The following is a 14,315-nucleotide window of genomic DNA, read 5'->3' as shown; positions in this document are numbered from 1 at the left end:
GAGGCCCTGGGTTCAATTCTTCAGCACCACATAAGCAAAGTAAAAAAGCTGGAAGTGGTGCTGTGGCTCAAATGGTAGAGCACTAGCCTTGAGCTGAAAAGCTGAGGGACAACTCCCAGGCCCAGAGTTCAGACCCCACGACGGCCCGCCCCCCCCCCAAAAAAAAGTCAGGAGACTCGGGTCTCAGGCAAGAGAGGTGTGAGTGGGTCACTCAACGCTGCAGACATGGGATCAGTACCAAGAACCAAATCTAGTTTCTTAGGCCTTTGTCCAAGTAGAAACCAAGAGAAATACAGAGCAACTCAGGTGAGGTGTAATCATGATAGGAAACCTATTTGATCTCATCCTACTCAGACTAGAACCATCTTCTTGTGTGCTTTTAAGTGTCTATATTGAAATAATTCTTTCTATGTAGTTTTCAATCCACTCTATTACAGTTACTCAATTTGAAGTGTGCTCCCAATTCCATGTTTGAAAGATCCATTCTTTTTACCACCTTAGTGTGAAAAGGAGTCGGCTCCAACCTGGGATATACCCTGTAAAGTATGGAGCTTGGAGGCAGGCCTGGAGATGCTTGTGATTAACCTAGTCCCTGCCCACCAGAAAGGAGATCTCTTCTTTATTCAAAACTTCCTATACAACTATAGACTGTGGGAAAATGGAGCAAGTGCTGGCTATTATGTTTAAAAAGTGAGTGCTCCTCTTTTAATCTAGGGCTGCTCAGCCAGCCCTCATGGATGAGTCTTGGGAGTACTGGCTCCAATCTGAGACCGTTTGTTTCACAGGGGTCTTCTCACAAGAGCTTGGCATAAGACAAAGAAGAACACACCATGGCTAATTTCTTAGGACTGGCCAGCCAGGACATTTCATTTCCCTCAGAAGCTACTGGAGCTTTAGAAATCTGTTTACTGACAAATCAGGATTATAGGCATGAGCCAGTAACTCTCACCTAGCTGAGGCTCCAGGAAATCACTTTTACCATTTGTAAATAAGTTTTCAGTAGTAATCCTGGAGGCCTGTGAAATAATGTAATCAGAGAAAGGGCTAGGGTGTCAAAGGTGGCTAAATGACTTCTGAGCCAGCAGGGATGCCTTCCATTTGTAAGCCCTGAACCATTTACTTTTTTGGGGGGGTCCAGTTGTTGGCCTGAACTCTGGGCCTGGAAGCTGTCCCTCAGCTCTTCAGCTCAAGGCTAGTGCTCTACCACTTGAGCCACAGCGCCACTTCCGGCTTTTTTTTCTGCTTATGTGGTGCTGAGGAATTGAACCCAGGGCCTCATGCATGCAAGGCAAGTGCTCTACCACTGAGCCACCTTCCCAGCCCCTGAACCATTTACTTTTTATGTCTTGCTACTTGAACTCAGGGTCTAAGTACCAATCCTTTGGTGCTCACAGCTGGCACTCTACCATTTGAGTCACAGGGTCATTTCTGCCTTTTTGCTGGTCAATTGAAGATAAGTGTCTTCAAATTTTTCTGCCAGACTTGCTTCAAATGGTGATTCTCAGATCTCTGCCTCCTGATTAGCTAAGATTGGAGGTGAACCATTGGCACATTTACTTTGAACAGACTTCTCTAAGCCTCTTAGCAGAATTTTCACAGGACTGAATAGACATACTTCACTGTTGTTGTCTCTCAGTTTCACATTCCCATTTGGGACTTAGCCAGATCCTTAGGTTTCCTGTTAGTTCTGAAAAGAGGAGCCATTAAAGTGACATTCTCCTGTCCTCCCATAGGTACAGATCCCTCTGCCCAAACTGTGAGGAAGATGAACAAGTAAAGAAGTAAGTGAACTCTGGCACAAAGAGAAGGCCTCTCCTAGCCAACTGGGTATATTTGAGGCTTCTGATTCAAAGTACACATTTCTCCTTTGCACACTATTTATGATTTCCACCAGGGAGTTAAGGCTTGGGACTTTAGTAGTTGGCAGATGGCACAGGTGTGGGTGTGGTTGTGGTCTCTTATCGATGACAGGGAATATTGTGTGCAGAGAATCATATCCTGGGGGAAACAACCCACAGTAAGAAATTTGGAGAATTGTCTTGCAGCAGCTTTTAGAACTGGGTTGTGAGAAGCATCCTAATCCCAGGAATCTCCTCCCACTTCCTAATAAATGCACCTCTGCATAGAGGATGGACAGCCTCTGCATGGGGTTTGTAAGAAAGGGGTTATGGGAGGCAGAGAAGGGAGAGGTCAGGTTCTCACCTTGCCACCAATCTGCTCCCTTTATTCCATCTTCACTTTGCGGATGGATTTTTCCCCTGATGACTTCTATGAGCCCAGGAACCAAGACAACCTGAATAAACTCATATACTATGTCATATTCAACTTGCACTCTTGGACTTGCTCTTCCTCTTACACATCCTTCTTGACCAGCTGGAGTGACACATGACTTATCAGAGCAAGAAAAAGGAGGAGTCCTTGTATAGGTGCCAAGACTTTGTGAGTAGTGATCAAAACTAGGCCCCTAGGGATGGGCTTCTCAGGATGGTGATTGGCCAGGAGCCCTTAGTACAACCCAGCTAGACAAAATGTCCTTTTATGGATATTCTCTGCCAGGTAATGCCTGTTCTTTTTTGAAAATATTCAGGCATCGGCGCTGATTAGAAACACCCTACCTTCTCACCACTGTTCAGTCCAAACTCAAGTTCAATAGCTTTCTTCATTAAAACCTCATGGCAGTTTAATTACACCTGAACTTATAGACTCCACTCTAAGAATCCTTTACCTATTTCCATTCTCAGGTTCCGATCAACATAGAGCAGCTTTCCCTGAATTCGAAATAAAGAACCCTCAGTGACGTCACCAATGGTGATGATGGAGATCTGGAGTCATCACTGGACTCCAGAAAGAATGTGAATGTAGAGCAGATAAGGCCATTTGCAGAAAAGACCAAGCAGATTTCGAGTACTGTGGATGTCCCACTTGTTCTGAACCCTACACATGATGCAGATGAACCTGCAGGTACTACAGTGGAAGAAGAGCCAGAATTTATTCACTTGACTTTCACTGTCTGCCTAGATCAGCTCCAGATGAGTCAAATCAGGACATGTCTTGGCATGCAGGATAAACCAGCACTGTGGGGTTTGAGGAAAATTTCCCCAGTCTGTGTTCAGAAGCACCAATAAGTGATGTCTGAAAGCTTGATTCAGTTGAGGAAAGGGAGTCTGTCCTCACAGAATATCTGCTGAAGGAAAACCGATCTCCAATGGAGAAATAAGAATATGTCCCTCCCTCAACTCAGGAAGAAAAGCCTTCCTGTAATGAGGTGGTAGATCCCTTTGACTACCCTGACCTAGCATTTCTGCTTATAGGCAACTTATAGGAAGATCTAGTGTTATAGGTTCCTTCTCCCCTCCCTGGGAAAATATCTATTTTACTTTTTGTCATGATTGATGTAAAATGTTTATTTTATTTACTCTTCTAACTCTATTAAAACGTCAATATTTATGTTGTACAATTCTTGAATCCTATATACTGTGGATTTTTTCTTCCTATAATCTGATGACCCAGGCACATGGGTCCTGAGTGGGTTGAAACACCTGTAGCTGTACAAGAGCATCTACTGAATATAGAGGCAACTATTAAATGCATAGGCAGTGGCAAAAGTCCAGGCCGTGCTTCTATATGGTAATAGGGTCCCTACACTAGCTCTAGGACATAGCAGACCAGACATCCTAGAAAGGTGTTCCTTCTTGATCCTCAAGCTCATAATCTGTCAATTGGGACAAATGCCAGAGTAAATGTAGTGGTTCATGGGACTCTCTTCCAACAGTGAATTCAAGTATCATTACACATCCATTGTGCTTCATGCAAACATCTAAGAAAATTTCACCTTAAATAACACCAAAAACCTAGTTTGGGGAGAAAATATTTAACAAGATACATAAGATCCCACAATTCAATGAAAATGAATACACATCAAGAAACCTGTGGGACACAGCAAAAGCATTCCTGAGGGGGCAAATTTATTGCCCTCAGTGTCCACATCAAGAAAATAGAGATAGACTAAGTAAATAATCCCATGTTGTAAATTACTAGAAAAACATGAAAACAGTGGAACTTAAAGTTACTAAACGGAACCAGATTACCAAATTAAGAGCTGAAATTAACGAGATAGAGATTAAGAAAATTATAAATAAAATTAATAAAACAAAAAGCTGTTTTTTTTGTTTTTTTTTTTGTTTTTTAATTTTATTTTATTTTATTTGAGAGCATACAGTACAGAGGGGTTACAATTACATTGGCAGGATAATGCATACATTTCTTACCAAGCATTGCAGCCTCCTCCTTTGTTTACCCTTCACCTCCCTTCCCAGCCTCCCCCCTCCCCCCACCCAATCATACCCCCCTCCCCCCCCCCCACCGACATTGTAAAGCTTGCTTTGACATGACATTTTGTAATTCTCCTTGTTGCAACAGGTCCACCTGAATCCTTAAACGACTTGTTGGTCCCCATCTCCTCCACATGTTATACTGACATCAAATAAAGTGAAAGCAGGGGTTATACTGTGGGGGAGGGACATACAAAGCAACAAAGAAATAATCTTATAAATGCGTTAGAAACACATGCATGAAAGAAACAAAAACATTAAAATACATATTTGAGGGTTCGTTTTCCTAACATCACATTATCTGAACTTTTCCGCTTGACTCATACCTATACTAGATATTGCAAATAAGGGAAACCATGGGACCTATGCTTCTTTGGGCCTGGCTTACTTCACTTAATATAATTTTTTCCAAGCCTTTCCATTTCCTAACAAATGGGGAAATGTCATTCTTTCTGATGGAGGCATAGAATTCCATTGTGTATATATACCACATTTTCTTGATCCATTCATCTACTGAGGGGCTTCTGGGTTGGTTCCATATCTTTGCTATGGTAAATAATGCTGTAATAAACATAGTTGTGCTGGTAGCTTTAGTGTGGTCTTGTTTGTATACATTTGGGTAAATGCCCAAAAGTGTATTTTTAAAAAAATATATATTTTAAAAAAATACATAAAATTGATGGACCTTTGGCAAGATTAATTAAGAGAGGAAACCCAAATTAACAAGATCAGGGATGCCACGGGAAAAATCACAACAAATACCCAGGACATCCAAGCAATTCTAAAGAACTATATCCAGAATCCATACTCTTTAAGAAAGAAAACCTATCAGAAATGGATGCATTTTTAGAGAAATACAAGTTACCCAAACTGAACAAAGAACCAATCAATTAAAAAAGCCAATATCTTACAATGAGATAAAGGAAGCAATCAGAAGTTTTCCAACAAGGAAAAGCCCAGGACAAGATGCATTCACTATGGAATTCTGTAAGACTTTTAAAAAGGAACTAACACCCATACTCCTCAGCCTCTTCCATGAAATAGAAAAAGAGGGAGCTATCCAAAACTCATTCTACGATGTCAATATCACACTCATCCCCAACCCAAGCAAAGACCCAACAACAACATCAACAATAAAAAACTACAGACCAATCTTCTTGATGAACACAGACACAAAGATTATTAACAAAATTCTATCCAACAGAATCCAGAAACATATAAAAAAAACAAACATCATGGCCAAGTAGGCTTCATCTCAGAGATGCATGGATGGTTTAACCTACATAATTTAATAAATGTAATCCATCATATCAACAGACCCAAGGTCAAGAGCCATGATTATCTCCATTGATGCAGAAAAAAAGCTTTTGATAAGAGACAATATTCATGTTAAAAGCTCTGGGAAAAATAGGAATAGAAGGAACATTCCTTAAAACAATGAAAGCCATATACGACAGACCAACAGCCAATATTATACTTAATGGGAAAAACAACCAATTCTCCTAAAATCAGGCAAGGATTCCCACTTTCTCCACTCTTCTTCAATATACTTCTGGAAACCTTAGCCAGAGAAAAAAGGCAAGAAAAAGACATTAAAGGGATCTGCAAAGGGAAGGAAGAAGTTAAATTATCTCTTTGGGCAGATGACAGGATACTATAACTCCATGATCCCAAAACTTCGTCCTCAAGCTCTTAGAACTTATAAACTAATTCAGCAAAGTAGCAGGATACAAAATCAACCCACAAAAATCAGTTGCCTTCCTGTACACAAACAATGTACAAGCAGGAAGGGAAATCAAGGCAACAGCCTCGTTCACAATACCCTCCCCCCAAATAAACTATTTAGGAATTAGCTTAACCAAAGATGCAAAAGAACTATTTAATGAAAACTATAAAAACTTAAAGAAAGAAATTATAGAGGACACCAGAAATTGAAAAGACCTTCCATGTTCTTGGATAGGCAGACGTAATGTAGTGAAAATGCCAAAATTAATATACAAATTTAATGCAATCCCTATTAAAATCCCAATGACGTACATTGCTGAAATAGAGAAAACAATCCAAAAATTCATATGGAACATCAAAAGAACTAGAATAGCCAAAATAATTCTAGGCAAAAAAGAAAACAAGGGAGGGATCTCGATGCCAGACTTCAAACTCTACTATAGAGCCATAATGACAAAGACAGCATGGTACTGGCACAAAAACAGACCCCTGAGGGGCTGGGAAGGTGGCTCAGTGGTAGAGCACTTGCCTTGCATGCCTGAGGCCCTGGGTTCGATTCCTCAGCACCACATAAGCAAAAAGAAAAAAGCCGGAAGTAGCGCTATGGCTCAAGTGGTAGAGCGCTAGCCTTGAGCTGAAGAGCTGAGGGACAGCACCCAGGCCCAGAGTTCAGGCTCCATGACCGGACCCCCCCCCCAACAAAAAGAAACAGACCCCCAAAGACCAAGAGAATAGAATAGAAGATCCAGAAATAAAACTACATGCCTATAGTCAGCTGATAATTGACAAAGGAGCCAAAGACATACAGTGGAAGAAGCACAGTCTCTTCAACTATTGGTGCTGGGAAAACTGGTTGACCACATGCAGAAAACTAAAAGTGGACTCCAGCCTGTCACCATGCACTAACCACTCCTAGGCATCTATCCTGAACAACAGGAACCAGGATACAAGGACACATGCACCTCCATGTTTATTGCAGCACTGTTCACAATAGCCACAATATGGAAACAACCCAGATGCTCTCACTACAGATGAATGGATCAAAAAAATGTATTTATATCCAATGGAATATTATGCTGCCATTAGAAAGAACAAAATAATGGCATTCACAGGGAAATGGATAGAACTAGAAGAAATCATGTTGAGTGAGGTAAGCCAAGAGGAAAGAGACAAATGGCACATGGTCTCCCTGATAAGTGGATGTTAAATCCAGAACATAAGGTGATACAACACAGTAAACAAGACTCAAGAAACAAAAGACCCCCACTCATCTAGTCCAATGATTACTAAATGACCCCATACCGCTGACCACATATGGTATATATGTGCACATCAGAGGGAAACTAGGAGGAGGACACAGAACTAGAGGGAAACGGGAAAACATACAACAGTGGGACCCATCGGCTGCACCGGACATTGATCAAAACAAACCAAGCAACTTAAAGGCAGCGATGGGAGGGAGGAAATGAGTGGGAAAGAGAAAACAGCTGACACTATGCAATATCACTCAATCTGGAAGAAATAACTGTATAGTCAAAGCCCATAGAAATCATAAACTTCATGGACCATGATAGGCAATTTGTCCCATGAGTGTTAGAATGTGTTTGTGACTTTAACTAAGCATCACTATCCCAAAATACTTTGAAATTTATGAAATTATGTAATCAATCACAATAAAAAATTTGGAAAAAAGATACATAAGAAATATGAACACTGACATAAAATACATCATAAATAGGAGAAAGAAGACTTGCATAAATGGAAAATGACTTGCCAGGTGTCATGGACCATCTCACTAATTGTAGCTTCTAAAGTGGCATATTCTAAAGATGGAGGTTCAAAGCAGCACCTGCAGACAAATCTTAAAGACCCTTATTCAATGAATCAGTAAAAGTCAGGAACTAGAGGTGTAGCTAAAGTTCTATGTACAAGCGTTGAACAAAAAATAAGCAAGAGAGCAAGGTCCTGAGTTCAAATTCCAAGGTGGCATGAAAGATAAATATATCAGAGAAACAAAATTTGGGCAATGGCAATTTTAAACTAAAGAAAAACATATACAGGAAAAAGGAAAAGTATATGTTAATACTGTCCTTGAACAGTTTTTTCTCATGTCCATAGCTCCAATTTTGGATATTTGTTGTTGTTTTTTTGGAAATAATTTTTGGAAAGGTTTTTCTTCCTCAGGTGGGTTTTGAATTACTGTCCTCAGATCTCTTCTTTATGTGTAGCGAAGATCACAGATGTGAGTCATCCTCCCCTACTTAACTTCCTCTTGTTTTTGCAGTATCCAATTAGTTTGTTTAGGATTTCTTATAGTCCCCTACACATTTTAGAATGAATTTTGCAATTAATTTAAACCCAGGTCACAATCTTGTAAGGGGTATTTTGAATGCAAAGGCAATTTGAAAAGTACTGCTCTTTTAGAAATATTTTATGTTTTTGGGTCCGGTCGTGGGGCCTGAACTCTGGGCCTGGGCGCTGTCCCTCAGCTCTTCAGCTCAAGGCTAGCACTCTACCACTTGAGCTAGCGCCACTTCTGGCTTTTTTCTTTTTGCTTATGTGGTGCTGAGGAATTGAACCCAGGGCCTCAGGCATGCAACGCAAGCGCTCTACCACTGAGCCAGCTTCCCAGCCCTCTTTTAGAGATATTAAGTCCTAGCTGGGCACTGGTGACTCACATTTGTTATCCTAGCTTCTAGGAGGCTGAGATCTGAGGATCACAATTCAAAGCCAGCCTGAAAAGTCTGTGATATTCTTACTCTAATTAACCACCCCCAAAACCAGATGTGTAGCTGTTGCTTAAAGAAGTAGAGTGCTAGTCTTGAGCAAAAAAGTTCTGGGACGTTGCCCAGGCCATGACTAAAGCTCCACAACTGATAAAAAGTAAAATAAAGTACAATATTGAGTCCTTTAGTCATAGGACAGGGTTATTTTTTCCATTTCAGTGGATCTACTTGACTTTAAAGGCATTTTTCCATTTCCAAATCACTCATCTTTTTATTGTTGATGTTCTGTGGTGGTCTTGGTGCTTGAATTCAGGATAGGAGCTATCCTTGAGCTTCATTTAGCACGAAGCTAGTACTGTACCACTTGAAATACAGGTCACTTCCAGGTTTTTGGTGATTAATTGGATCTAGGATGTGGTGCAGGAGGAAGGGGAGTAGAAGGAATGGATTGGGGGTGTCCCTCCTTACCCTGGTGCTTTAGTCATATGAGATGGAAAGTTTGCTGAAAATGGGCAGGTCTCCTGAATTGTCCAAGATGGGGGAATCTGACCCAGCATGGCTCCTGCTGTACTGCACAGGTAGCCTTGACCCAACAGAGAATTCTGAGGGGTGGCATGAGAATCAAACATGTGAGAGAACTCAGACATGGATCAGAATAGGAAGGTGGTGGGGTAGACATGAAAGGCAGCCCCATGAAAGAGGTAAAGAACAAATACCTGACTCTAGAAGGTGAAGGGGTTATTGGTGCCATCAGGAAGGTTGGGTGAGCCCAGGAGGTCATCGGCAATCAGGATGGGTGTTGGGATGATCGACGTGGGGCTATCTAACAGCCTCGTGGTGGCAGCAGTCTCATTGGCACTGGAAAATCCAGCAAAGCTAAAGCTATGCTGGAGATAGGGAAGGTCTGCAGAAAGGTCCTGGCCAGGGCTCTGTGTTCCTTGGCTTTGAGGATGAAGTGGCAGCAGGGCTCATAGAGGCAAAGGTTGGTGACATGGAAGGTACTAGATCTTGCACTTGGGATGGCAGGCTAGGCTGTGGAGCTTATGGATGCTGTGCATGAAGTGACACTTGTCTCTATATTTATAGGTGTTTTCTTCAAATTGGAGGAACAGCTAGTTCTTATAGCGACTGGAGTTGACCTGCCTCTTTTGGTCTGCTTCTGATTGGGCAGCAGCTGCTCAGCACCTGTGAGAAAGAGCAGTCTCTGAAGCTGCTGTCCCTAGAGTACAAGACTGGGACTGGCTCACCCTTCAGGTAGCTGATGACCTAGCTCTGGTGGAACTTGGTGCTGGGCAGGGTGTTGGCCAAGTGCCTCCAAGGGAAACACCTCAGCAGCAGGAGAGACCACTGCCTTCCTGTCCAGCAAGCAGCCCATTCTCTGGGAGCTCTGTCATTGAGCATCTTGGCAACCAAAACTTGCATAAAGCTTCTCTCAAGTTGAAAATGGTGGCAGATATGAGTGGGGTAGTCATTGTGGACACTGACAGAGGACAAAGGTGCAGATTTGGTGTCATGAAGGTCCTGATGTGGGGAAGGTGCTTACTCTGCCACTTAGGTCAGGAGTCCCACATGTCTAATCCCAGGGCCCCTCACCTTTCTCACTCTGCCCTCATAGAACTTTAAGTGGATTTTTTTGTTTTCTTTTTAGATTATAAAATGTCAGTGCATCAAATACAAGGGATTGCTGCATATTAATTGGGTTGCATGTAGTCAGGTTTTTTGTTGTTTTTCGTAAGTCGTGGGGCTTGAACTCTGGACTTGGGCACTATCCCTGTGCTCTTCAGCTCAAGACGAACATTCTACTGCTTGAGCCACAGCACCACTTCCGGTATTCTAGTGGTTAATTTGAGATAAGAGTCTCACTGACTTTTCTGCTGGGCTGGCTTTGAACTGTGATCCTTAGATCTCAGCCTCCTGAGTAGCTAGAATTACAGGCGTGAGCCACTAGCACCCGGCAAGTAGTCAGTTTTTCATCAGAACAAATACCTGAGAAAAGTATCTTCTGAAGTGAGATTATGTGTGTGGAAGATAGGAAGAAAAATGAGAAAAACTGGAAATGTTGGCAGAGGCTGTAATTTGGGCTTTTGGGGAACAGTGCAAGGATATTATACATTCAGTGGCACTTTGAAGCAAGGTAGTAAGACCCTCTCACAAATATTAAATAAAAAAGGGATAGAGGCACAGTTCAAATGTTAGAGCATTGCCTAGTGTGTGTCTGGCCTGGAGTTCACTCCCTAGCCCCAGAGATTTGACTTGGAAGGGGCTAATCTGAGTGTTACATGTAATCAATAGCAGGTTCTCTAGCACTGATCTTTTGATTAAATTGAATTAATGTGTGTGTGTGTGTGTGTGTGTGTGTGTGTAGGTGGTATGGTGTAAGAGATAGCAACTGAGTTTCAATCTTCTGAAGGTGAATATCTAGTTTTCCCAGCACCATTTTCAGATCCAATTTTTTCTCTGGTAAAAATGGAACAGTATTGATTCAGTTCACTCTAGAAAGATAGAAGGTAGACAGGGACACAAAAGAAATATTTTGGTCCAGTATTCTGTTTAAATACAGAGCTCAAGCTTTTTGTTTTAGCTTTTAGTTTTGTGGCGGGCACTCTGCCACTTGAGCAACACTTTCACTCCCAGCTTTTTCCTGGTGAGTTGATGAGAAGTGTCTCTTGAGTAAGTAGTATTATAGGCCTGAGCTTCGGGTACTGAGCTACAAAAGAAAACAAATTTAAATTTTCTAATAGGTTTATTTTTACAGCATAGTTATGGTATAATACAGGTATATCATTATATCCCATACATATTGTGGATTGTTTTCTTGTGCTTTTGTTTTGTTCCAAGGGCTTGAACTCAGGGTCTAGGTGCTATCCCTGAGCTTTTTTGGTCAAGACTGTTGCTTTACCACACTTTGATCCACACTTTGGATCCACACTTTGTGTTCACACATGGATCAAAGAGAAGGGTTACAAAAATATTTTCTTTTCTTTCTTGCATCTTCTTGAAGGTGTTGGAGAAGAGAAGACCTTTGACAAATGGGGCTATTGGGTATTTATTGTGAGATGTCTGCTTATCAAATTAAGACATTGTTCAAAGAGCACATTTGAACCAGTCTGTGTTTACATATACAGCATCCAGAAATAATGAAAAACAAAACCAATCAAAAAAGAGAATAATCATTCATTTTCCTGAGTATGAAAACCCAGGAAAATGTTTCTATGCCCTATGAACTTTGACCCCACATGCTATAGCAGGATTATTTTGGTATAGATTTTCTGGCCCCCTTCATCACACATAGCAGGAGGAGTGCAGGAGGAGCAGCTTAGCAGGAAAGCAGCTAGGCAGTGTTGAGATGCAATGCAGCCCCCTTATGGACCTTCTTGATCTAGGTTCTGAAGAGGATGCTTCAAGGTAGGGGCAGTGGGAGTCAACCCCAGAATGGTCAAGCTGAAATCCTGAAAGCCTGTGAACAGCTTTCTATGCCCTGGATTGAGTGAGTTTGCTGATTCTTACATTCATATTCTTCACCCAATAAACAAACATGGCACCTCAAAGCAGAGTCCTGGGCCTGCCCTAGTCCTTGTGAGTGAAAGGTGCTGGAAGCATAGGAAGTACAGTGATCTAGCAGGCAAATCTGGAGGCCTGAAATGCTATGGAAATGGCAGCCCTGGTTACTCAGAACCAACAGATATCCCTTGCATTGGCCCTGAATTCCAGGAGACTTGGCAGTTACCTCTCAATTCTGTGACAAGTAGGCTAAAGGCAATTCTGTCTGATGAATGGTGACAAGATGCCTAGAATTACCAACTCAGGCCCTAGGAAAGGCTGGAGTTCCAACTCCAATCTCCACTAATCATAAACCAAGGCCAACCAGCTGTATCAATAAAGCCATGTGTCTCCTTGGATAGTAGTTGGAGCTGGCAACAAGTGTCTCACACCTATAATTCTAGATACTCAAAAGGCTCAGATCTAGAGTTTGCAGAAAAATATGGACAGAAAAGTCCTGAGACTCATATTTCCAGTTAACTAACAAAAAAAACTCAGTGAAACTTTGGCTTAAGAAGTATAGCGCCAAGTGCTATACTTGAGTGAAAAAGCTGAGTGAGAGTGTGAGACTTTTAGTTTAAATCCCAATACTGCTGTTCACACAAGGTGTGTACTTACACACACATGCACATATCTCTGTGCATCACCTCCTTCTGGGATGCAATAATAGATGCTGAGAGTTAGCTCTAGTATCAATATTAACTCATTTCCAGTTTGATGACTGTATTCTACACACAGCAGTAGTGTGAAAGCTTCTCAGAAAATGAGTCCCACCATGCTTACAGTGACTGAGGATGGGCATAGGTGCATCCCTTCTGCTAGCTTTTGAGGGACCTCACTGTGCATCTGTGGACATTGTCTGTTCAGAAAAATAGCCTCTTCCCACAGTCACCAACAGCCACCAGAATGTGGGGAGAACTGGTCTGAGTAATGATCACAGGATCTTTATTTCATCTTTGTTAGATGTTTTTGCCTCATGTGGAGTCAGGATGTATGGCAAAGATGATTTTAATAGTTTGATGCACAAAGAGATCATTGAACAATTACTGATATTTACCATGTAAGCACAGGGTACCAACAACAACAGTGATTACATATTCTATTGATGATTCTTTGTTTTTGTTGTTGTTGTTCATGGGAATTGAACTTGAGGCCTGGGTACTGTCCCTTGAGATTTTTTTCACTGAAGGCTGGAGTTCAATCACTTGAGCCACATTTGGCATTTTTGTGGTTATTTGGAGATAATAGTCACTTGGAAGCCTGGAGCTGGATGTTCACCCCTGTAAGCTTAATTACTTAGAAGTCTGAGATCTGAGTGTCAAGATTCAAACCGCCTGGGTCAGAAAGTCCATGAGAGTCTTATCTCAAGTTACCATCCCCCAAAAGTCAACTGGGATCATCATATCTCAGCTTCCTGACTATCTTGGATTGCAAGTGTGAGCCATCAGCAGTTTATTTGTAACAAATAAGCAAATAATAAAATAAATAATAATTGTAAAATAAATAATAAATACTATCTCTTTAAATAGTTTTAAAGAGATTTTCATTTTATTTCATGTGGACAATGTTGATCAGTGTTACCCTTTCCATTATTGTCTACCCTCCTTTTGTTTGAACACAGAGTCTCTGTATATTCCATGTGATCTTCTTGTTTCAGTTTCTTGAGTGTTGAGATTATAGGCATGCACCACAATGCTAAGCTTTGTAAGTCTTATTCTCAAACCAAAACAGAATGCCAAGCAATATTTTCCTAGTTTCTGCTGCACTACATTACAAATATGCATTAAGAATGTCAGACTTTTCACACCCTGAAAATGTGGTACACTGACATCACACTGCATACAATATACATGGTACATGGGGAAGTTAGCCAAGTGGTCTACGCTAACCTGACACTGAGTCCCATGTAAACCCAGGTGTATTCTGATGCTGCTGGGTGAAATATTCAATAGATGTCTGTTAAATCTGGTTGATCTATGCAGTTGTTCAGATC

General features: G+C 41.4%; 1 long non-coding RNA gene and 1 pseudogene across 1 annotated transcript in view; one reads left to right on the top strand and one right to left on the bottom strand.

Annotated features, from left to right (window-relative positions):
• LOC138821257 (uncharacterized) overlaps nucleotides 1–14,315 on the top strand; it is a 76,540-nt gene that overhangs the window by 41,240 nt on the left and 20,985 nt on the right. The window lies entirely within an intron of this gene.
• Nucleotides 9,260–10,254, bottom strand: LOC138821256 (mRNA decay activator protein ZFP36L1-like; annotated as a pseudogene).

The sequence above is a fragment of the Dipodomys merriami genome, unplaced genomic scaffold, assembly GCF_024711535.1.
Source record: "Dipodomys merriami isolate MVZ:Mamm:240054 unplaced genomic scaffold, mDipMer1.0.p SCAF_901, whole genome shotgun sequence".
Lineage (NCBI taxonomy): Eukaryota > Metazoa > Chordata > Mammalia > Rodentia > Heteromyidae > Dipodomys > Dipodomys merriami.
Note: the sequence above shows the minus strand (reverse complement) of the source record. Positions and strands in the feature narration are given on the sequence as shown.